The sequence below is a fragment of the Pongo abelii genome, chromosome 7 (genome assembly GCF_028885655.2).
Source record: "Pongo abelii isolate AG06213 chromosome 7, NHGRI_mPonAbe1-v2.0_pri, whole genome shotgun sequence".
Lineage (NCBI taxonomy): Eukaryota > Metazoa > Chordata > Mammalia > Primates > Hominidae > Pongo > Pongo abelii.
Window position 1 is genome coordinate 142,823,629 of NC_071992.2, and position 24,355 is coordinate 142,847,983.

Here is a 24,355-nt window from a genome sequence, read left to right on the forward strand (position 1 = left end):
AGATCACTTTAATAAAAATAAAAACTACCAGGCTTAATGGCTCTCACCTGTAATCCCAACACTTGGAGAGGCCGAGGCAGGAGGATCATTTGAGGCCAGGAGTTCCAGACCAGCCTGGGCAACATAGCCAGATGCCATCTCTACAAAAGTACGTAAAAATTAAAATAGCCAGGTATGGTGGTGCATGCCTGTAAGGCTCAGCTACTTAGGAAGCCGAGGCAGGAGGATCGCTTGAGCCTGGGAGTTTGAGGCTGCAGTGTACTATGATTGTGCCACTGCACTCCAGCCTGGGTAACAGGGCAATACCCTTGTCTCTAAATAATAAGAAGTAAATTTTAGAAAGAGTGGAGCCAACCAGACTTTGCTTTCTGTGACCATCTCATTAAGGTGAATTAGGGTTGGCTTCCTATGTCTCCTCTCCTGGGCAGAGAGCACTTGACTGCTGGGCTCCTTAAAACCTGCTGAATCTGGAGGACGGTGATAGATGACGCAGGTCCTTCCAGTGAAATGATGGTCTCAAAAAATGGAGAGGATGCTCTGGGGATTTAGAAGGCAGGGTAGCCAGAAAGAAGCATAAATTACCCCCACCATAAACTTCACAGAATTGCTGACGCTAACAGCCGTGGGTGAGATTTTTGCAATAAGTGTCAGCCTGATGACAGATACCACAGACAGTTGCAAAAATGTCCAAGTTTCTCCTGAAGTTTTCTGGCAGGGCAGTGGGCTCCAACCTTAGGAGTGAATCAGCTTTGGTGAGTGTCGTGATTGGACAGAGCCTTAACACCAGGGCCCCCTAACTCTGCACTCCTTATGTTTTCAGGGAGCTGGAGGGGGTAAGCAGGACACAGGAAGGCTGGCATTTATTGACCTCCAGCAGTCCAGCACCATGCTCTTTATCCGAAATAGAAAAAAATAGAAACACTAAAAGGCCTTGGTCTCTAGAGTTTTCTCTGGACGGCAGAGAATGAATTCTTTTCATCAACTTCCTACCCCTTTTATTAGCAGATGCTGCAAATAGAGAGAATTCCATTTTGAATCTTCTTAAGACTAGGAGAATTAAAAAAATTTTTTCAAGGTTTCTGCCTTTCTAAAAGTGAGTATATAGGATGAATAGTTGATAAATTTAGGAAAACATTCCCATGCCCTTTTTGGTTAAAAAAGACAAACCTGGGGGGAGCGGGGAGGGATAGCATTAGGAGATATGCCGAATGCTAAATGACAAGTTAATGGGTGCAGCACACCAACACGGCACATGTATACGTATGTAACAAACCTGCACATTGTGGACATGTACCCTAAAACTTAAAGTATAATAATAATAAAATTTAAAAAAAGACCAACCTTAGTGGTGATCTGCTGTGGGGTGGGGGTTGGAGGGGTGGAAGTTGAAACAGAGGGGAGAGAAAGTGCCCTGAAAAATAAAGGGGCTTTTTTTTAATGTTGACTTAATTTTTTTTTTATTTCTATAGGTTTTTGGGGAACAGTTGATGTTTGGTTACATGAGTAAGTTCTTTAGTGTTGATTTGTGAGATTTTGGTGCACCCATCACAATGTTGGTTTTTTATTTATGTTTTCTTTCCATAGGTTTTTGGGGAACAGGTGGTGTTTGGTTACATGAGGAAGTTCTTTAGTGGTAATTTCTGAGATTTTTGGTGCACCCATCACCCAAGCAGTGTACACTGTACTCAATGTATAGTCTTTTATCTCTCACCCACATCCCACCGTTTCCCCTGAGTTCCCAAAGTCCATTGTATCGTTGTTATGGCTTTGAGTCCTCATAGCTTAGCTTCTAATTATGAATGAGAAAATATGATGCTTGGTTTTCTATTCCTGAGTTACTTCAAATAAAATAATAGTCTTCGATTCCATTCAGGTTGTTGTGAATGCCATTACTTAATTCCTTTTTATGGCTGAGTAGTATTCCGTGGTGTGTGTGTGTGTATATATATATATACACACACATATATACACACACGTGCGTGTATACATATATATACACACATATATACACGCACGTGCGTGTATACATATATATACACACATATATACACGCACGTGCGTGTATACATATATATACACACATATATACACGTGTATGTATACACATATATACATGCACGTGTATGTATACATATATATACATGCACGTGTATGTATACACATATATACATGCACGTGTATGTATACACACATATACATACACATGTTTATATATATATATCTCTCACACATTTTCTTTATCCACTCAATTGATGGGCATATGGGCTGGTTTCATATTTTTGCAATTGTAAATTGTGCTTCTATGAATATGCATGTGCAAGTATCATTTTTGTATAATGACTTCTTTTCCTCTGGGTACTTATTAGTGGGATTGCTGGATCAAATGGTAGATCTACTTTTAGTTTTTTAACGAATTTTCACACTGTTTTCCATAGTGGTTATACTAGTTTACATTCATATCAACAGTGTAAAAGTGTTCCCTTTTTATTACATCCATGCCAACATCGATTATTTTTTGATGTTTTGATTATGGGCATTCTTGCAGGCGTGAGGAGGTATGCACTGTGATTTTAATTTGCATTTCCCCAATAATTAGTGATGTTGAGCATTTTTCCACATGTTTGTTCACCATTTTATATCTTCTTTTCAGAATTATCTATTCATATCCTTAGCCCACTTTTCGATGGGATTGTTTTTTGTTTTTTGTTTTTATTATTGTTGTTCTTGCTGATTTGCTTGGGTTCTTTGTAGATTCTGGATATTAGTCCCTTGTCAGATGTATATACTGTGAAGATTTTCTCCCACTCTGTGGGTTGTATAGAATTCTTATGGTTTCAGGTCTTAGAATTAAGTCTTTGATCCATCTTGAGTTGATTTTTGTATAAGGAGAGAGATGAGGCTACAGTTCCCTTCTTCTACATGTGGCTAGCCAATTATCCCAACACCATTTGTTGAATAGGGTGGCCTTTCTCCACTTTATGTTTTTATTTGCTTTGTTGAAGATTAGCTGGCTGTTAAGTATTTGGATTATTTCTGGGTTTTCTATTCTGTTCCACTGGTCTCTGTGCCTATTTTATACCAGTACCATACTGTTTTGGTGACTATGGCCTTGTAGTATAGTTTGAAGTCAGGTGATGTGATGCCTCCAGATTTGTTCTTTTTGTTTAGTCTTGCTTTGGCTATGCAGGCTCTTTTTTTTTTGGTTCCATGTGAATTTTAGGGTTTTTTGTTTTTTCCCAGTTCTGTGATGCAAAAATCCTCAACAAAATACCAGTTAACCAAATCCAACAGCATATCCAAAAGATAATCCACCGTGATCAAGTTGGTTTTATACCAGGGATGAAACCCTGTTCATCAGGGATATTGGTCTGTAGCTCTCTTTTTTTGTTATGTCCTTCCCTTGTTTTGATATTGGGGTGATACTGGCTTCATAGAATGATTTAGGGAGGATTCCCTTTTTCTCTATCCTGTGGAATAGTGTCAATAAGATTGGTACCAACTCTTCTTTGAATGTCTGATATAATTCAGCTATGAGTTGGTCTGGTCCTGTACTTTTTTTTGTTGGCAATTTTTTTATTGCTATTTCAATCTCACTGCCTGTTATTGGTCTGTTCAGAGTTTCTGCATCTTCCTGGTTTAATCTAGGAGGATTGTATATTTCCAGAAATTTATCCAACTCCTCTAGTTTTTCTAGATTATGTCCATAAAGGTGTTCATAATATCCTTGAATAATCTTTGGTATTTGTGTGGTAGCAGTGGTAATATTTCCCACTTTGTTTCTAATTGAGCTTATTTGGGTCTTCTCTCTTCTTTTCTTAGTTAATCTCACTAATGACCTATCAATTTTATTTACATTTCAAAGCACAAGCTTTTTGTTTCGTTTATCTTTTGTATTTTTGTGTGTTTGTTTCAATTTCATTTAGTTGTGCTCTGATCTTCAGTATTTCTTTTCTTCTGCAGAGTTTGGGCTTGGATTCTTCTTGTTTCTCCAGTTCTGAGGTGTGACCTTAGATTGTCTGTCTGTCTGTGCCCTTTCAGACTTTTTGATGTAGGCATTTGAGGCTATGAACTTTCCTCCTAGCACTGCCTTTTCTATATCCCAGAGGTTTTGATAGGTGGTGTCACTATTGTTGTTCAGTTAAAACTTCTTTGGTTTTTTTTTCGAAACAGAGTCTCGCACTCTTGCCTGAGCTGGAGTACAGTGGCATGATCTCAGCTCACTGCAACCTTCGCCTCCCAGGTTCAAGCAATTCTCCTGCCTCAGCCTCCCGAGTAGCTGGGATTACAGGCATGTGCCACCATGCCCAGCTAATTTTTTGTATTTTTAGTAGAGACAGGGTTTCACTATATTGGCCAGGCTGGTCTCGAACCGCTGACCTTGTGATCCACCTGCCTTGGCCTCCCAAAGTGCTGGGATTACAGGCATAAGCCACTGCACTTGGCTGTATTTTTAAATTTCTATCTTGATTTCAGTGTTGACTCAGTGATCATTCAGGAGCAGGTTATTTAATTTACATGTAATTTCATAGTTTTGAGGATTCCTTTTAGAGTTGATTTCCAATTTTATTCCACTGTGATCTGAGAGAGTACTTGATAAAATCTCCATCTTCTTAAATGTGCTGAGATTTGTTTTGTGGCCTATCATATGACCTATCTTGGAGAATGCTCCATGTGCTGATGAATAGAATGTATATTCTGCAGTTGTTGGGTAGAATGTTCTCTAAATATGTTAAGTCCATTTGCTGTAGGGTATAGTTTAAGTCCATTGTCGTCTTGTTGACTTTCTGTCTTGACGACCTGTCTACTGCTGTCAGTAGAGTATTAAAATCCCCCACTATTACAGTGTTGCCATCTATCTCATTTCTGAAGTATAGTAGTAATTATTTTATAAATTTGGGAGCTCCAGTGTTAGGTGCATATATATTTAGGACTGTGATATTTTCCTGTTGGACTAATCCTTTTATCATTATATAATATCCTGCTTTGTCTTTTTTAACTGCTTTTGCTTTAAAGTCTGTTTTGTCTGATATAAGAATAGCTGTTCCTGCTCGCTTTTGGTATCCATTTACATGGAATATCTTTTTCCACCTCTTTACCTTAAGTTTATGTGAGTCTTCATGTATTAGATGAGTCTCCTGAAGACAGCAGAAACTTGGTTGGTGAATTCTTATCCATTCTGCCATTCTGTATCTTTTAAGTGGAGCATTTAGGCCATTCATCGTGCTATTTGTTGGCTGAATGTCTTCTTTTTTCATTGTGTTATTATTATATAGGTGCTGTGGGACTGACACTTTAAGGAGGTTCTGTTTTGGTGTATTTCAAGGATTTGTTTCAAGATTTAGAGCTCCTTTGGCAGTTCTTGTAGTGCTGGCTTGGTAGTAGTGGTGAATTCTCTTAGCATTTGTTTGTTTGCAAAAGACGGTACGTTTGTTTCATTTATGAAGTTTAGTTTCACCAGATACAAAATTCTCTGCTGATAATTGTTTTGTTTAAGGAGGCTAAAAAAAAAAAACTCAATCCCTTCTAGCTTGCAGGGTTTCTGCTGAGAAATCTTCTGTGAATCTGATAGGTTTTCCTTTATAGGTTACCTGGTGCTTTTGCCTCACAGCTCTTAAGATTCTTTCCTTTGTCTTGACTTTTGATAATCTGATGACTATGTGCCTAGGTGATGATCTTTCTGTGATGAATTTCCCAGGTGTTCTTTGAGCTTCTTATATTTGGATGTCTAGATCTCTAGCAGGCTGGGGAAGTTTTCGTCAATTATTCCCTCAAATATGTTTTCCAAATTTTTAAATTTCTCTTCTTCCTCGGGAACACAGATTATTCTTAGGTTTGGACATTCAGCATAGTCCCAAACTTCTTGGAGGTTTTGTTCATTTTTTAAAATTATTTTGTCTTTGGTGGATTGGGTTAATTCAAAAGCCTTGTCTTTGAGCTCTGAAGTTCTTTCTTCTGTTTGTTTAATTCTGCTGAGACTTTCCAGTGCATTTTGTGTTTCTCTGAGTGTGTCCTTGATTTCCAGAAGTTGTGATTGTTTTTTACGTAGGCTACCTATTTCACTGAAGAATTTTCTTTTCATATCCTGTATCATGTTTTTGATTTCTTTAAGTTGAAATTTACTTTTCTCTGGTTCCTCCTTGATTAGCTTAACAATCGATGAAATTCTTTTTCTGGCAATTCAGAGATTTCATCTTGGTTTGAATCCATTGCTGGTGAGCTGGTGTGATCTTTTGGGGTATTAAAAGACCTTGTTTTGTCATTGATATGGTTCACCTCTGTCCCCCCCACAAATCTCATCTTGAATTGTACTCGCATAATTCCCACGTGTTGTGGGAGGGACCCAGTGGGAGATAATTGAATCATGGAGGTGGTTCCCCCATACTTTTCTTGTGGCAGTGAATAAGTCTCACAAGATCTGATGGTTTTATTAGAGGTTTCCGCTTTTGCATCTTCCTCATCCTCTCTTTGCCTGCTGCCATCCATGTTAGATGGGACTTTCTCCTTCTTGCCTTCCACCATGATTGTGAGGCTTCTCCAGCCATGTAGAACAGCCAATTGAAACTGTAAGTCCAATTAAACCTCTTTCTTTTGTAAATTCCCCAGTCTCAGTTATTTTTATTTATTTTATTTTTTTTGAGACTGAGTTTTGCACTTGTTGCCCAGGCTGGAGTGCAGTGGCACAATCTCGGCTCACTGCAACCTCTGCCTCCCAGATTCAAGCGATTCTCCTGCCTCAGCCTCCTGAGTAGCTGGGATTACAGGCATGTACCACCACATCTGGCTAATTTTGTATTTTTAGTAGAGACAGGGTTTCTCCATGTTGGTCAGACTGGTCTCGAACTCCTGACCTCAGGTGATCCTCCCGCCTTGGCCTCCCAAAGTGCTGGGATTACAGGCGTAAGCCACCACGCTGACCTCAATTATGTCTTTATCAGCAGCATGAAAATGGACTAATACAATTGTATTACCAGGATTGTTTTTCCGGTTCCTTCTCATTTGGGTAGACTATGTCAGACGGAAGATTCAGGACTCAAGGGCTGCTGTTCAGATTCTTTTGTCCCATGGGATGCTCCCTTGATATGGTGTTCTCCCCTTTCCCCTAGGGATGGTTGTATTTTTGTTTAGCGTGTTGGTTTTGTGTTGATTGGCCTCCAGCCAGAGGTGTTGCTTTCAAGAGCACATCAGCTGTGGTTGCATAGGGAGGATCATGCAGGGAGTGGGGCTATAGAGCTTCCAAGAGATTATGTCCTTTGTCTTTAGCTACCAGGATGAGTCGAGAAAGACTACCAGGTGGGGGCATGGCTGAGCTCAGCCTCTCCGTGGGCGGGGCTTGCTGTGGCTGCTGTGGGGATGAGGGTGTTGTTCTCAGGTCAATGGAGTTACGTTCTCAGGGGGATTATGGCTACCTCTGCTGAATCACACAGCATGCCAGGGAAGTGGGGGAAAGCCAGCAGTCACAAGCCTCACCCAGCTTCCATGTAGCTCGCAGTCCTAAAAGCTGGTCTCACTCCCACCGTGCCCTCCCAGCAGCACCAAGTCTATTTCCAGGCAGGTGGTGACCAGGGCTGAGAACTCGCCCCAGACCACCAGGCTCCCCACTGGGAAAGCAAGCGGACTCAAAGGTTTTGGCATCTCATGGACCCTACAGCAGTGATTCAGTTCCTTCAAAGGGTCTGTGGATTCTCTTAGCTTTCCTGGTATGTTGCTGTGGTAGTTCTTAGAGCAAAAGTTTATAATGTAAGTCTCCACATGCTGGTTGTCTGTCCAAGCAGGAGCTGGAAGCTAGTCCTGCCTCCTATCCACCATCTTCATATAAAGGGACTTTTTATCCCACACCAATTCCTCAGCCACAGCCCAGGGTCTGAGTCTCTTTGGTTGAGATTTTGGAATTGAGGAAGAACAGGAGAGAATCACTGCAGGGAGGAACCACTTCCTAGGAACTGCTACCAGATTGGGACCTAAGGAGAACGAGGCTGTAAAACAGCTCATCCTTGGGAATGGCCAAGGAAATTTATGAAGAATGGTATCTGATACAAACTGTAATGGATATGTCTTTTTTGTTGTAATTGCCAGATCTTATTTTTTTAAAATGTAAGTCAATTAAAGACAAGAACAGACTTATAGTGGGGGTATTTGAAGAATGGAAAAGGCAAAAAATTAAATGATGATGGAAAGCTAGGATTTAAAGTCAGAATGTCGACCAGGTGCAGTGGCTCATGCCTGTAGTCCCAGCATTTTGGGAGGCCGAGGCGCGTGGATCACCTGAGGTCGGGAGTTCGAGACCAGCCTGGCCAACATGATGAAACCTCGTCTCTACTAAAAATACCAGGCCTGGTGGCAGGCACCTGTAATCCCAACTACTCAGGAGGCTGAGGCAGGAGAATCGCTTGAACCCGGGAGGCAGAGGTTGCAGTGAGCCAGGATCGCATCACTGCACTCCAGCCTGGGTGGCAAGAGCAAAACTCTGTCTCAAAAAAAAAAAAAAAAAAGCCATAAAATAAATAAATAAATAAATAAATAATAAAGTCAGAATGTTGACGGGAGACTTTATAAGTGCTTCCCTCATTAGAAATCTTGGGAGGAACACTGGACTTCTCTCGACTATGTAGAACAGGGACTTGAGATAGTTTATTTAGATATTAAAGCACAGGGTGATATGACAGAACTCAGGAACATTAAAAGCACTGTCTGTTTAATCATTGGGAAAATAAGAGGTGATGATTATCTTTTTTAACTGGAGTGTCTCTCTTTGCTGTTTGAACTATAAATAACATCCCCAAGTCCCTTCTGAGTTTGCAGTGGAACAGGAGGAATATCTGGTCTATTCCTTCTAAGGCACTAACTCTTCCCCGTTTCATGCTTGCAGGAGGCCCAGGTACTTAACATTGAGGGGAAGCGTGACTCAAACGGGCCTATTTTATTGAAATTAGGAAGCTTTCAAGCTTAGATAACAGAAAAACTAAGTTTTTAGTAAGTTCCAGAAAAAGTTTGTGAAAAATACACGAAACAGGGAGAAGAAAACTACAGAACATAAGAAAACATTCCGCTCATGCACTCACAAGAAGGGTGCAAGGCAAGAACACAGAATCTAATTCATTGGAGAAGCAGTCTCTGTGAAGACTGAGTATGCACCAGTTCTGGTTACCTTGATCACCCCTTCCTCAGAATCATGATGTTATAACCAGAAAACTCACATGAGCGTGTGACCTAGTAAGATCCCACTGGGAGAAGGTCTGGGAGAATTTCAGGTGGAGAAGGATCGGGTTAGGTACAGAGGTCCCTGAAAGAGGAGGATCTTCGGTGTTGCAGATGACTATATCCTTTGCTGACTTGGATACTGTCAGAGTACATAATAATCTAAATGTTTATGTCTCCACAGTGCTTTTCCTGCCACACCACAGGCCGCCCTGCCTGGAGGGGATTTTGCGCTGAAGAGCAGCAGCCTCTGGCCTGTGGGGCAGGGAATGGTGGGGACTGAAGCTTAGTTGTTTGCATTGCCTTCCCTATCTGTGCTCCACAGAGCCCAGCTCCACACCCTTTAATCACAGTTCTTTTAACTGAAAAGTGAGGATTTCAATAGCACGTATCTCAAAGTGGCTTTAGGAGAATTAAATGAGTTAGTACATATAAACACTCTGAACAATATTTGGCCAACAGTAAGGTTTGCTAATGTGTTTGCTGTTGATATCATAGTTGTTTCTTTTCTTTCTTTTTTTTTTTTTTTTTTTTTTTTGAGACTGGTCTAGCTCTGTCACCTCCAGGCTGGAGTGCAGTGGCGCAATCTCGGTTCACTGCAACCTCCGCCTCCTGGGTTCAAGCGATTCTCCTGTCTCAGCCTCCCGAGTAGCTGGGACTACAGGCTCACACCACCAAAACTGGCTAATTTTTGTATTTTTAGTAGAGACAGGGTTTCAGCATGTTGGCCAGGATGGTCTCGATCTCCTGACCTTGTGATCCACCCATCTCGGCCTCCCAAAGTGCTGGGATTACAGGCTTGAGCCACCATGCCCAGTCACTATTGTTTTTTATATTATCTAGCAGATAAAGTTGGAATAGGACCTACAGTCACTATTTCCATGTCTATCTGGGCACAATATCTGTGATGGGAAATAGGGGGCAAAGGAGGAAAGAGTGTTGGTAACTAAATAGAAGGTTTGGAATGGGTCAAGTTCAAAATGCAGTGTTGGGATGGAGCTCTCGGCTTCCAGAGCATCCACAGTTCTTGCCCCAGGGACAATGGGCCACTTCCCAGGATTATATGAGAAACCCACATCCAACAGGCCCAAACCTCGGGCATTATTGCTTGGTTACCAGTCCTTTCAGCAACCAAACAGAAGACATTCCCAGATAAAAGGCAGATCCAGGAGGGCTCTGAGTCTGTGAGGTGTGATTCCAGCATCCAAGTAATGCCAAAGCCTGCCAGCATGCACCAAAAGCTAGGAAGAGACAGGGAGGGATGCTCTCCTAGATCCTTGAGAGAAAGTGTGGCCCTGTTAACACCTTGATTTCATGCTTCTAGCCTCTAGAACTATGAAAAATAAATGTCTGCTGTTTTAAGCCACCAAGTTTGTGGTCATTTGTTACAACAGCCCTAGAAAACCAATAGCAAAACTTACTGTTAGTTGCCCCATTGCCTTCACCTACCTCACAGAAGGCTGTGGCCTCTTTGTTCACCAACAAATTCTTTCTAACTTGGAATTTTTATAGAAGGGATGGGGGAAGGCATTAGTCCTTCTTCCTCAGCATACCACCTGGGCCCCTTGAACAAATTGGTCTACCTCTTCCCCAGAACTCTGCCTGTCCCAAGGAGCAGTTGGCCACAGTCCATGTGGAGTGACTTAAATGAAAATATAATTTCAGCTTCACCTTTTCCTTTGAGTATAGCCATCTGACATACATCTGCATGCCTACCAAAGACCCTGCAGATCAGCCAAAGGGTGACCTTTCACCTCCACCTTTTCTAAAAGTACTAGATAACTTCTTCTGATGGCTTCATTTGTCCTTTTCATTTGGAAGAGGAAAAATAAATCAATCCCCAGTGAGTCTTTCCAATTTATTTCCAATTTACTGATTAAAGAACTGAGGCTCAAAAGGTAAATCAATGTATAATGGTAGAAAATACATCCCAATGCATGTGTATTCAATTCCCTGCTTGTCTCCTTTCTATTATAATTACAACAAACTCCCTCTGTAAAATGGAAAGAGGCATAGGCTGGATTCAAGAGACCAGATTTATAAAAATGCCTTTCTTTGCATTCACTTTTTGTTGTTTCTGTATGTTTATTACAGGGTATAATATAATCTTCCTGGAATAAGAATATGGATTAAACAAAGTTTATACTCAATAAATACTTGAGAAGGGAAGAAAGGGACTAAGGAAGGAGAGGAGAGAAAGAGGAGGAAAAAGAAGAAAATACGTTTAAAGGAAAGAAAGGAAGAGATAGAAAAAAAGTTTCTCACAAACACAGAGGCTCCAGCTCTGAGTTGAGGCACCAGTTGAGAACAGTAGGAAAAAGCAAGTCCAAACTGGAAAAACCCACAGCAATATGTGGAACTAAACAAAGCCCAAATACCATATCTTACATATCTGACTGTAAGACATCACCACTGGTAAGACACACATTGATTTAATAAAAGACTTCCAGAAAGAGATGGGAGAGTGGGGAACTAACCCTTCATTAAGTGTGCACACAGATGTTGTAGTTTCTCAGAGGTTATAATTACAGCCTTCCTGCTTTCTTCTTCTTAGTTAGCAAACTCATTGAGAAAAATTACCAGTGTCAGCTAGGAAATAAAAAATCAACCTCATGGATGAGGTTGGGCTAGAGAGCTACGGCTGGGATCTGCTGCCAAAAAGAAAGCTTTACACACTTCCTCCAGATCTAGATCTCCCTACTACCTTAAGTGGAATCCGCAGAGCAACAGGCTTATGACCAACCTATCTGGAACTTTGGATGCAGTAGACAAGATGTCATTTCTGGGTGAAGGCAGCCACACAGGCTCATGGCTTGGCACACCAAGTAAGGGCTGCTTTTCACCCCCTGCTCGTCCTTATGAGTGACTGGGTGCTTTTGTCAGCACACAAACTGCTCAATTCTTTGCAGCCATCCTGCCAGGAACTCACTCCTCAGTCTGCAGCATAGAGAACTTCAGCGTGGTCCAACCCTAACAGAGGAGCTGAGAAACCATAGGCCTCTGGATCTTCCCCTAGAAGAGGTCCTGGATCCAGGTGTCCCTACTTTGTTTAAGATGAAGCAAATGAAAGAAACATCACACTAACTAAGCAGCCAAGTGGCCTGAAGAAATGAAGACAGGCAGACAGTGCAGAAGCAGTGGCCCGTGAAGGTCCAACCCAGTTAATATACACCAACTAGTGCAGAAGTTCTTAATGTTTTCACCAAGACCCCTGTATTAGTCTATTTTCACACTGCTATAAAGATACTGCCTGAGACTGGGTAATTTATAAAGGGAAGAGGATTAATTGACTCACAGTTCTGCATGGCTGGGGAGGCCTCAGGAAACTTACAATCATGGCAGAAGGGAAAGCAGACACGTCTTACATGGCGGCAGGAGAGAGTGAGTGTGTGTTGAGGGAAATTTCAAACACTTATAAAACCAACAGATCTCGTGAGAACTAACTCACTATCATGAGAACAGCACAGGGGAAACCACTGTCATGATCTAATCACCTCCCGCAAGGCAGGTCCTCAACACATGGGGATTATGGAGATTACAATTTTTTTTTTTTTTTTTTGAGATGGCATCTCAGTCTGTCACCCAGGCTGGAGTACAGTGCCGTGATCTTGGCTCACTGCAACCTTCATCTCCCGGGTTCAAGTGATTCTTGTGCCTCAGCCTCCCGAGTAGCTGGGATTACAGGCATGTACCACTATGCACAGCTAATTTTTGTATTTTTAGTAGAGATGGGGTTTCGCCATGTTGCCCAGGCTGGTCTCAAAGTCCTGACCTCAGGTGCTCCACCTGCCTTAGCCTCCCAAAGTGCTGAGATTACAGGCATGAGCCACTGTGGCTGGCCAGTGTTACAATCTGAGATGAGATTTGGGTGGGGACAGAGCCAAACCATATCAACCCACAAGAAGAGATATGTTTTTTGGTTGGTTTATTTCATTTTATTCTCTAGAGCAGCCAGAAAAGGAGGAGAGTGTTTTATAGCCATGACCCAATGCACAGACACACAAACACAAAGACACATACACACACATATACACACGATCAAATTAAAATTGTTTTAGAAACAATAGTTACAATAGTGTCTGTATTTTATTTTATGTAGATCTCAACCTTTATTGATTTCATGACCCCTGGTCGAAGTTTTCAATTGGTCAAGAATTGAAAAAAAAACCCTGAACTCATAAAAGTTCCTTAAGAAGCAGTGAGAGGGAGAAAAATTAGACATCACCTTCCTAATACTTCCAAGGGGGAAGAGATTCACATTCGAGGGGTCCCAGAAATATGTGAAGAAAAAGATAGTGCGACCCTGCCCCTGAGACACAGATGAAATAGTCTTAATGATGGATGACAATTTCGGAAATACCAAAATGGTTTTAAATGCTTTTTTGAATTAAGGAACCAAAGTCTTTTTCCTGAACTGTGACTTGAATCAAAAGTATTTTGTTTTCATTTTTGTTTTTCTTTTTTTCAAATATGTCATACCAGATGGCTTCAAAGTGTGACCAAGTCAATGCATTATCTAAAGTGATTCAACTGTGACAAACCAAAACAACAAAACACTCTTAGAGCTGAACCAATATTTTGTTTCCTTCAAGCCTCAGTGGAGCCTGAGACTAAAGGCTTCTGAAATGCTGATCCTAGAAGCCGAAGGGCCATCTGCTCAAGCTGCTCTGCTTCCCTGACTTGCACCCTGTGTCTTAGCCATTGCCAGAGGCTCTCAGCTCCCCCAACAATCCCTAAATGCTCCAGGTTGCAAATCTTTGCTCATGTAGCCCCTTCTATTTGGATGGCTGTCCTTCCACCCCTTGGTTTTCTATCTGCTTGATGAGCACCTACTCATTTTTTTAAACTCAGCTCAAGGATCACTTCATTTATTCATTCATTTATTTATTAAATTTCCAACAAGTTTTAATTGAAGGGTCACCATATGCCAAGACCCATTTTGGTTATTGGGGAAACCAAATGTCAACCATACATAGTCTCTGTTTTAAAAGCTTACAGTCTAGTCAAGTGCAATAGGTTCTTATATCATAATGTGGTGAGTACAATTCAAGAGGCCAGTAATTAATTCAAGAGGCCAGTGGTTCACTCCAGTAATCCCAGCATTCAGGGAGGCTGAGGTGGGAGGATCACTAAGGCCCAGGAATTTGAGACCAGCCTGGACAACATAGCGAGTAGTGAGACCTCATCTTTATTAAAATAATAATAATAATAAATACACAGGGCATTATCAGAGCACAGAGGGAGAGCCCCTGACTTAATGCAATAAGTCATGTAAGGTTCCTTGAAGGAGCTGATGCCTGCCATGTCTGGAGAGGTGAGTAAAGAGGAAAGGTTCTAGGGAACAGCAACCATTTGAGTTAAATATCATTATTTCCAATTTAGAGATAAAGAAACAGAGGCACAGAATTGCTAAATATATTTCCCAAGGCACAAAGTTATCAAATAACAGAGTGGTATTTGATCCTAACAGCAGATACTAACTCTTAATCATTAACTCAAATGGTCTTTCATTTGCTGTAGAAATCCAAACGAGGAGGAGATACCAGTGGAGACTGGACAAACAAGAGGAAGAAACTGAATGGGTTTGGCATGGGCGGTCAGATCCATGGTGCGGCCAAGTACTAAGCCCAGAGAAGACTTACGGAGGGAACAGAGTTTGGGGTAGGGTTAGAGACAAACCCTATTGTAATTTGGGACCTGTGGTAAAGCAGGTCTGTGCCATCAAGTCCATGCAGAGTATGCATATCAGTGCTACATGACAGGTCACCTGCTGGATGAGCAGTCGTGATTTCTTTTTATTTTTTATTTTGTTTATTATTCTTTTTTTTGAGATGGAGTCTTGTTCTGTCACCCAGGCTGGAGTGCAGTGGCGCAGTCTTGGAGATCTCGGCTCACTGCAACATCTGCCTCCTGCATTCAAGTGATTCTCCTGCCTCAGCCTCCCTAGTAGCTGGGATTGCAGGTGCCCACCACCACGCCCAACTAATTTTTCTATTTTTAGCAGAGACATGTTGGCCAGGCTGGTTTTGAACTCCTGACCTCAAGTGATCTGCCCACCTTGGCCTCCCAAACTGATGGGATTACAGGAGTGAGCCACTGCACCCAGCATTTTTTTTTTTTTTTGGTACCCCAACTCGTTATAGGGAATGAAGCAGTAATGATTTCAAAGTCAAACTAAGCTAGGTATAAATCTTGTCTCTGGTAGTTATTAGTAATGTGCCCTTGGAGAATGCACTTATCCTTTATGAGTGTCCTTTTTTTTTTTTTTTTGAGACGGAGTTTCGCCCTGTTGAACAGGCTGGAGTGCAGTGGCATGATCTCGGCTCACTGCAACCTCCGCCTCCCAGGTTCAAGCGATTCTCCTGCCTCAGCCTCCCAAGTAGCTGGGATTACAGGCATGAGCCACCATGCCAGGCTAATTTTTGTATTTTTAATAGAGATGGGGTTTCACTATGTTGGCCAGGCTGGTCTCGAACTCCTGACCTCATGATCTGCCCATCTCAGCCTCCCAAAGTGCTGTGGATTACAGGCGTGAGACACCATGCCCAGCTGATTTCTTTATCTATACACTAGGGAAGGCAATATCTACCTTATGGGGCTATGATGAGGATTAAATTAAGTGAGATTATGTGTAAAATTGCCAAGCATATTTCCTGGAACACAACACGTGCTTAATTCCCATTACTTTTACTTCCATATTGCATCCTTTAGGTGCTCTCTCTCACGTTAAGGAGACATGCCTAAGTCCTTCAACTTCATCTGCCACAGACTGGGCAGGAGCCTGGAACCCAACCCCATTATGATGCAATTGAGTTCCTGGCAACAACCCTGACTGGAAGTGGCTGGGGACAGAGTGTCCCATGGCCTGGAGCAGAGCTTGTTAGATTAAAGATGGAAAAAACTGGGTCCATCTTTAAGAGCTGCCAAGTGAACCAGGAACCACCCATCCCCTGCAGGAAGGAACTGTTGTGTCATTAATAATACTTAGCATTGTCCTAGTGTTTTTCCAAGCTAATTAATTCTGCTCCAAATCCCAGAAAACAAACGACTGAGTGAGTTGGAGACAGATCTCTTGTTTCTGAGACAGAAGGGTAGAGAAGCGTGTCCCCTGCAGTGACTGGGGGAAGAGAAAAGCCTCATCACCAATTCTTAGAGCCATGTTACCCAGGGCAAGGAAAGGGCATTGAGTCCTGGGGATGGTGGGTACTTACCTCCCTATCTCCAAGATCTTTAAACAGGAACAGTCACCCGAAGTTGCAGATACAAGAAGGCTCACCCATCCCTAGGACACATTGCCCAGAAGTGGCAGATGTTGGTAAGCTGGCTCCATGGTCCAGGTGGAAAAGTTTATCCTTCTCTCTCTCCTAGAGCACAGGACCAAGCTCATGTGCCAGGACATGACATGTAGCTGACTGGTCAACTCTGTGCCATTTAACTCCATGGATACTTACTTTACAGACCAGAATCTAGGAATACCAAGAATCCAACTCCATCTCCTCCCTTGATGGGAGTGCAGAGTCAAGTGTGAGAGACCAAAGAGGCAGAAAGTTTCATTGTAAAGAGAAATACTCAGATGAGGGAGTACAAAAGATGTGAGGCAGTATGGAAAGGATTCCTGGAAAAGAATATTTTGAGCTGTTTGGAAAGATGATTAAAAACAACAAAACAAAGAAATGGACAGAGGACTTAAAGTCAAGAGGCTTAAAGTCAAGGAAAGGCAAAGCACATTCAGGAACTTGAACATAGTTCCTTGGAGAGTTGGGGAATTTCAATTTGACAATGACTCCTGTCATCACAAAGGAAAGAAAGGCTCGTGACAAGACAAACAAGTGTACAAATATGTACAGCACACAATGAGGGCCCAGAGGAAGAAATAAAGATTAAAGGATAGGAGAGACTACTTTTGCCTTGAGGGGAAAAAAGAAGTCAGGGGCTGGCTAACAGGTAAGGGTCCTGGCTTGATAAGGCCAGATTAGGCATTTCTCAGGCAGAAGGCTGAGAAATTATTGCTACTGTTCTTGTTTCTTTTGTGGGGTCTGTGTGGTCACTGCAGAGTGCAGTAGATATAAGAAATCTCAGGTGTGTGACTTTGCTTCTATTTAGGCAGAAGGCTGAGAAATACTTAATCTGGCTTCATCCTCTTAGCCAGTCGCTGACATCCTCCTTGCCAAAGGCTCCTACCCCATGAGATTGTATTTCAGTAGGTCTGGTTGGGGGCCCAAGAATCAACACCCTAGCAGGCATCCCAGATGACAGAGATGCAGGACATCCACACACCTCATTTTGTGAAGAGTGGTGGAAAGGTCCTGGTGCCCCGGCTGGACTCAAATGCACCCTGACTTTCATCTGTTCTATTAGCAAAAAAAAAAAAAAAAAAAAAAATCCCAGAAGCTACAGCACCCACTGTGAGAGGGGCATAGCACTTCAAGGGAGATTTTTTTTGTCTTCTTCTAGAGTTCTACCTTTTCAAATCCAGAAGAGCTCCTGAAACATATTTTCAACGATTGTGTTCCTTATAGGAAGTCCTTCAAGGGAAGGGACACATCTTACTTGAAAGCACATCCCATCTCCTAGCATAGACTGGCCAGGTAGATTGCAAATGCTTGTTCAATTAATGAAGCTGACTTCCTTTTATTTTCTGAAAAGTATCCTGTGCAAATGTTAGCAAGCATTATGTTAATTTGTATGGCTACTCTCCGCCTAAGAGACTCCCTGCCCTAATTCTCTCTTCAAAAATGGGAATCCGGTCTCTAGCTGTTCCAGGATTACAATTAGCATAGGGATTAATGATTTTGTGTGTTGGTGGAATTATGTTTCCTTCGTGGGGTCTGTGCGATCACTGCAAAGTGCAACGAACGTAAGAAGCCTCAGATGTGTGACTTTGCTAGTAATCAGTCCTAGAATTCTGGGAAAATGACTGCTTGGCTCCATGCTTCAATCTCCTTTTTAATAAAGTGAGAAAATTAGATTATTTCTTCATTGGGTCATTCAGTAACTATTTATCAAGCACATGCAGTGTGCCAAGCACTATCCTAGTTGTGGGGAGTCAATGGTCAATTAGACACATTCCATTCCCACCCTGGTGACATAATGATGAAAAATGAGACCACCCACTATTCATACAATCACATACAAAATTTGGAAACATCTTGGGACTGCCCTCCTTCTCTGATTCTATCGATTACTAAGTCCAGATCATTCTATAGCCTAAATAATTCTGTAATCAATTTCCTCTTCTCTGTCCTTATTGCGCTGAAATCCTAACCACCTCCTAAGTGGTCCCTGCCTCTCATATGACTTATTAAAGTTCATACTGTTCTGTGGCCCCTGTTCAGCTTTCTAAAACATAAATCTGATTCTGTTACTACTCTGTTTACACATCTTTCCCTGACTCCCTGGAGTCGTTAGATAAGTAATAATAGCTAATAGCAATTGTTAATTATGTACCAGGCATTTATCTAAATGCCTTTACATACTTCAACTTATTAGCTCACAGCAAGCACAGAAGGAAGGTGCCATCATTGTCCTCATGTATGTTGGTTATTTGTCTGTTAGCTGTCAGCTTCATTCCTGACTCCCTATGTTCATCTTTATAATGCAGGGGGTGTGGAAGCCTGCAAACTACACTTCATAGGCTGTGATCAGCTGCCTTCTGGTTGGGCTCTGCCAGTGAAAAGCCTTGGGACAGGACTCAAATGCTGGAGGGAAGAAGTTTGATTTTGCATTGTTTTGGTTTTGTTTTACCCCTGCTTTCACGGATGCCTCCCGCAGTGGTGACACATCGGTGGAAGTGCAACTTCTGGCCCCCTCACAGCTTCAGGGACCATCTGATAGCAGTAACAGCAACTGCACCTCCAGATCAGAAGCACATGCAGGCTGCCTGCTAAGAGCTCCCTGGCCTCTGAATTTCTCCCTTCTCCCTTTTACTCTTCTACCTCTTCCAAAAGATTGTAACCAACTCCCCGTATTAAATCCCTCTCTGCTGGAAATACCTCCAGTGCAAACTACTTTCTTAACTGGGCACTGATGGGTACACCATTTAATGCACAAGGAGACTGAGATACAGAGAGGTTAAGTAACTTGTCCCAAGGCAAACAGCTAGGAAGAAACATAAAGCAGAAATAAAGAAAAAGAAAAAAAAACAAGGTATTGAATTAAGTCAAGGTTTCTTAAGCATGTCATGCAAAGCCCTTCATAATTATCTTCCTCTCTCCATCCATAGTCTATGGTCTAGCTGGGAAGTGACACCTAGCAGGAGATTGTGCTTGGTTGTTGTTTTTGTTAATGAATGAAGGAATGAATGCCAGATGTACCATACTTGTGTAAAACCCCAGCAGGATATGTGACTGCAGTGGACATTGCATGAATCAGTGAATAAATAAATAATAAACAAATGAATAAACTCCAAGCACAAAACAAATCGACCTGGGTAGCAATTTCCTGCCTCTGTGTTCCTCCCACCCTCAGACTCAAAACCCTAATGCATCCAAGAGACTGAATGTTCACATCACTTGTACAGAGTAAGCATGCAATAAATGCATATTTATTAAACTAATGAGGAGAAGAATCCATCAAAAATGCAATCAATCAAGTCATTGCCCAGTGATGTTTAAAATTCTAGTTTATTGAACCACAAAATTCTTCCAGGAAGAAGGCACAGAAGAAAACCTTTACATTTTCCTAAAAACAAAAACCTCTACTATAACAACCAGCAAATAATTAGACGTTAATGTCTCTAACTTAAAAAAAAAAAAAATGTAACCACAGTTAATCTCAGGGGATATCCTGTACGAAAAGGGAAAAAACAATGAGTCATGGATTCTAACCTCCTGTTTATAACCAGGGCCCACAAATGATCTGTTGCTGAAGGAGAAGAAAGCCATTAATCTCCCAACTCAGGGAGCAATTTTATATTTTGAATAAAAACAAAATAAACAGCATTAAGGAGGGAAATAAATCAGATATGCAGTAATTACTTTGAAGGAGCCGGATTTTCCTGCCTAACACTCTCTTTGGAACTTCTGCCTTATCCATCAAAGCAAAAGTGTATCAGATGACATGGAGATTTTCCATTCCCTTTTCAGACAAAATTAGTCAGTTGATGTGAATAGTAATTTGACAGGACCCAGAAGGGAGAGCATGAGTGATGGGATTATAATAAACGCGGGAAAGGATGCTTAATAAACTTTGGTGAAGCCCTGGATCCTGCACTTTTCCTCTCCTACCCTCCGTGTAACTCCTGATTTATGAAATTGTTACTTTTTTCTCTGTGAAATCTTAGAAGGCTTGGACTTTTTTAAAATAAAGAATCTAAAAAGGACCTTATTTATTTTCTTACCCAGTATCCTTATTTTAAAGATTTAGAAGGCTCAGCCCAGAAACAATAATTGACTTGCTTAAGTTTCCACAACAAAATCAGCTGAAGCGCCAGGATCAAAATCCTGGCCACGTGCCTCCCAGCCTTCAAAGCTCAATAAAGACAAAAGCACAAACAATTGTGAAGTGGTTCCTTACTGAAAGCAATCTTGGGTCTCATGCAGCACTTTCTAGGTAAGAGCCCGCTTGATATTGTTTGGCTTTGTGTCCCCACCCAAATCTCATCTTGAATTGTAATCTCCACATGTCAAGGGAGAGACCTGGACTGGATCATGGGGGTGGTTTCCCCTATGCTATTCTTATGATAGTGAGTGAGTTCTTGTGAGATCTGACGGGTTTATAAGGGGCTCTTACCCCTTCACTCACCTCTCTCTCACCTGCTGCCATGTAAGTCGTGCCTCTTCCCCTTTGCCATGATTGTAAGTTTCCTGAGGCCTCCCCAGCCATGGGAAACTGTGAGTCAATTAAACCCCTTTCCTTTATAAATTACCCAGTCTCGGGTGGGTCTTTATGGCAGTGTGAAAACAGACTAATACACCCTTTGATGTGAAACCACAGAGGAAGGCTGCTCTTCTCTCTTCAGGCTTCCTTCCTCGGGCATTTCCCTCCAATCAGGCACTCTCTCCAGAGTCCTCTATCACTCGTTTGCACCTTTTTCTGAATTCTAATGATTAAGTTTTTTTCTCCCCATTATTTGGGAATGTCCTGCTAGCAGTTGTTTTTTTCAGGAACAGTTTGGTAACTGATTCATTTGAAGCATGGACATAATGAATCTCTCCTGATATATCTATAAACCCTTGCATAGCTCCCTTTACTATTGTGAATGGAGCTCTGTGAGTAAGTTGTCTCTTTCCCTTTCATCTCCCGCCATCCCAGCTACCCTGTTTGGGTCTACACATCTAAAGTTTAATAACCCTCCAGTGGAAAGAACAGGGAGATGTCGAAGGATTAAGGATGCTCATCAGTGCATTGATTTATAATAAAAATACAATAATTCAAAAGCAGAATATAAATGTCCATCAGTAATGAACAGCTAAGTAAATAATGATTCATTATTCATACACCAAAAATCTATGTAGCTATTAAAAAAATAGAGAGAAGAATATGTATTAACATAAGAAGATGTTCAGGGTACATTGTCAACATGTGTTAATATGAAGATGTTATCAGATAGCAATTATTATATGATTTAACTTTTTACAAAAAAAAGGCAACAGGTTTTTATTGAAAAAAAGTATGACATGATAGTCCCAAATATGTGATATAAATATGACTTTTTATTACATTTCATAATATAGTAAACATATTCATTTTGTAAGAAAAACAACACAATGTTGTTGTTTTTATTATTTTTAACAAAATATCCAAGCAGTCACTCTGCTTAATTAGAGAAGCAATGAAAGAAATTATGGCCAAGTGTTCTCTGTGACTGTAAATATTCAGAGGGGGCCCGGGTTGCCCCAGACTTGAGTCATCACTCTACTTTCTTTATTTTACCTCTTGGTTTTGTTTGTTTTTATTTATGAAGTTTCATTTGAACAGAAGTTTCTAAGGGCAGGTGTGTATATGTGCTTTGTTCTGGTTTCTTTTTTAGTGAGTAGAATGGGTTCTTACCTGTGAATATTCTCTCATTATGGACGACAGTGGGAATGTGAACAATTATTGAGGGTCTTTGATGTATCAGATGTCGTCCTAGGGCTGTCTCCAAATGTTATCCTGTTTATTTGTCATCACAGCTCTAAGAAGCAGGTGTGACTTCTGCTCATTTTAAAGCATAGGCACAGAGGCTTGCAAAGATGCAGGGACCTGCCCCAGCTCATGCAGGCGGACAATGGTAGGCTGAGAGCAGTGAGAACCAGTCCCATCTCCTCCTACCCACTGCAAGCAGGATACCAGTTTGGCTGGGAGTTGTTGGTTGAAGTGTATCCCCCAACACCTGCAACCAAATTAATATATTGAAGCCCTAACTGTGCCCCACCTAGTATCTCAGAATGTAACCTTAATATAACCTTATGTGGAGATAGGGTCTTTACAGAGGTAATCAAGCAAAAATGGTTAATGGGTGGGCCCGAATCTAATATGTATACTTAAAAAGACTGGTAAATACAGATACTTAGTAAATATATATACTTACAGGGACCGATGTCCTTATAAGTAGAGGAAATTTGGACACAGATGCATCCAGAGGGAAGATGATGTGAAGATCCAAGGAGGGGATAGCCATTGCAGATCAGTGAGAGAAGCCTAGGAAAGATTTCTCCTTCTGTTGACTAAAGAAAAAATGAAGCTTTTAAAGAATTAAAGGTAGGTTCATTCAGAAGCCTTACTGAGGACCACAGACTGAGGCCAATAGCCCAGCAGCAGCCCTTTAGAGAGGTCCTATCAGACTGCCCCAACACAGTATTTAAGCCAATGCCCGTATATAGGTGGTGGAGGTTTAATATGGGCAAAATCACATCAAACTTGCCAAGAAGCTACCTTAAAGCAGAGTTACATCAAGGTTAACCAGAGGTACATCAAGGTTAACCAGAGGTACATCAAAGTACCTCTGGTTAAAGACTACAGAGACATAATCACTAATTCCATCAGACGTTGTTTTATAAAGTGTAGGAAAAGGCAAGGGCTAGGGCCATTTATCTTTTAAGGAATTTAGTGACTCAGGCAAGAGACAGGGGGTCATGTGCTCTATCCTGTTTTGTCTTCAAAGAATCCTCCCAGAGAGCTGCACTTTGTCACAGCATCAGGGGCTTTGTGAAATTATGCTAGCAAGCAGAAGTGAGCAAATACGGCTTTTTGCATTTGCTGCTTTATCTCACAATTCACAGCCCTCAAAGGAGCCAATGCTGCAGACGCCTTGATTTTGGACCTCCAGCCTCCAGAACTGTGAGAAAATAAATTTCTGTTGTTTAAGCCACTCAGTTAATAGTCCACTGTTATGGTAGCCCTAACAAACCAGTAAAATGAGTTACCTGGTGATCACATGAAACGTCAGCTGTGATGACAGAAAGGTGCTCTTAAGAACACAAAACAACTGGGGTCCACTATGTGGAAACAGAAGACTGCAAGGAGTGAAACTGTGGGAAAGGAAGAAATGCCCAGTAGAAGAGAGGCCCCAGGTTCTCGCTCTGGCAGCACGTATACTAAAATTGGAACGATACAGAGAAGATTAGCATGGCCCCTGTGCAAGGATGACACACAAATTTGTGAAGCGTTCCCTATTTTTAAAAGTTAAAAAAAAAAGTTTTTTAAAAGACAGGAGGTCCCAGGAAGCCCTGCTGCCTCTCTGCCCACGCTGCCCAGGCCAACCCTGCTACCAGGAAGAAATTCACAGCGCCAAATTATTCAGTCGTGTGTATTGAGGCCAGAAATGCATTATTTAATTTTTTGCAGTAGATGTACCTTTTTAATACTGTTTTGTTTCAGGCTAAAATTACAATATTAAAATTTAATATTCAAACATTAGCATGAGTTTGCATTTCTTGAATCTCCACCCACCTTTTTCCTCCAGCATATGTGGAATGGCAACAGGCGAGGGGTGGGAAGAGGACAAGGCTGTGGCTGCTGGTCTTATCTCTGCATCTGAGTGGTTCTGTGGCCTTGATCACATTGCTCCACTCCTCTAGGGTTTGGTTCCCTCCTCTCTCAAATGATGGAAAGAACCTGGGTGTTCTAGAAGGCTCCTGCAGCTCAAAGTATTCCCAAGTCTGTGTATCTCTGGAGACTGGAGGGAGCAAGAAGAGATGGACAACAGATGCCTGAGCAGAACTGATATGTATCTGCACTT

General features: G+C 41.6%; 2 long non-coding RNA genes and 1 other non-coding gene across 7 annotated transcripts in view; 2 read left to right on the forward strand and 1 right to left on the reverse strand.

Moving 5' to 3' along the window:
* Positions 1-17,090, reverse strand: part of LOC129047537 (uncharacterized) — a 73,011-nt gene extending 55,921 nt beyond the window's left edge. For 2 of the 3 annotated variants that reach the window (XR_008509281.2, XR_010141299.1), the window contains exons 1-2: positions 16,647-16,945; positions 16,407-16,559 (exon numbers count right to left, since the gene is read on the reverse strand). This is a non-coding gene — a long non-coding RNA (uncharacterized LOC129047537). Of the gene's footprint in view, positions 1-16,406 lie in introns of all 3 variants that reach the window. The other variant, XR_008509282.2, reaches the window with a different exon arrangement.
* On the forward strand, positions 16,020-20,520 carry LOC129047536 (uncharacterized). Of its 3 annotated transcripts, none has more exons than XR_008509278.2 (3): positions 16,020-16,247; positions 16,564-17,139; positions 18,797-20,520. It is a non-coding gene; the product is annotated as an uncharacterized LOC129047536 (long non-coding RNA). The 3 variants fall into 3 exon arrangements; XR_008509280.2 differs by adding an exon at positions 17,650-17,783 and having other exon boundaries at positions 16,026-17,139; XR_008509279.2 differs by having other exon boundaries at positions 16,059-17,139.
* A 3,167-nt stretch (positions 20,521-23,687) lies between these two features.
* On the forward strand, positions 23,688-23,794 carry LOC112134864 (U6 spliceosomal RNA). The gene has a single exon (XR_002916196.2). It is a non-coding gene; the product is annotated as a U6 spliceosomal RNA (small nuclear RNA).
* Positions 23,795-24,355: the final 561 nt, after the last annotated feature.